Below are 945 nucleotides of genomic sequence, written 5' to 3' on the forward strand. Positions count from 1 at the left end.
AGACATCAGAAACACATCACCACTGGTGCTGAACAGTACAGGACCAGTACAGGACCCTGTGGAACTGGTGTCAGTGTTGTTGTTTCCCCTTCAGCAAATCATGAAGGATCGCTGGATCAACGCCGGTTCTGATGAAGAGGAGCTGAAGCCCTTCATCGAGCCGGAACTGGACATCAGGGACCAGAAGAGGATCGGTACACACCCACAGTCAAATCCACCAGTTAGAGTCCAGTTAGAGTCCAGTTAGAGACCAGTTCCAGTGAGTCCAGTTCCAGTCCAGTTAGAGACCAGTTAGAGACCAGTTCCAGTCAGTCCAGTTAGTTACCAGTTCCAATGAGTCCAGTTCCAGTCCAGTTAGAGTTCAGTTAGAGACCAGTTAGAGACCAGTTCCAGTCAGTCCAGTTAGAGACCAGTTCCAGTCCAGTTAGAGTCCAGTTAGAGTCCAGTTCTGGTCCTGGAGCACCTCCTGATGTGTGTGTTGTGTTTCAGACGTGATGGTGGGGATGGGTTACTCTAGAGAGGAGATCAACGACTCGCTCGCCAAGATGAAGTATGATGACATCACAGCCACCTACCTGCTGCTGGGCTGCAGGGCTGCTGAGGTCAGAGGTCACCATGGTAACAGCAGGTGTGCAGACGACAGCGACAGCAGCGGTAACTGATGTGTATTTGTGTGCAGGTGGAGGTGAGTGACTCGTCATCCTCCAGCTGCGTCTCTCTGCTCAAACCTCGACCCTCCAGCAGCGCTCAGTCTCCTGCTCACCTCCTCGTCCAGCGCTCCTCCTCCTCCTCCTCCAAACAGAGGAGGTACAGTGACCAAGGTACAGATCCGGACCGGCACCTGGTTTAGTCCACATCAGTTTCAGACTGCAGTGTGCTCAGTGACTCCCTCTCCTCTCCTCAGTGTGTCCCGGCTCCTCGGCTCCTCACCCTAGGAGGAGTCAG

The sequence above is a fragment of the Seriola lalandi genome, unplaced genomic scaffold (assembly GCF_002814215.2).
Source record: "Seriola lalandi dorsalis isolate HSWRI2012SDOR001 ecotype SW California unplaced genomic scaffold, Sedor1 jcf7180002054960, whole genome shotgun sequence".
Taxonomy (NCBI): Eukaryota; Metazoa; Chordata; class Actinopteri; order Carangiformes; family Carangidae; genus Seriola; species Seriola lalandi.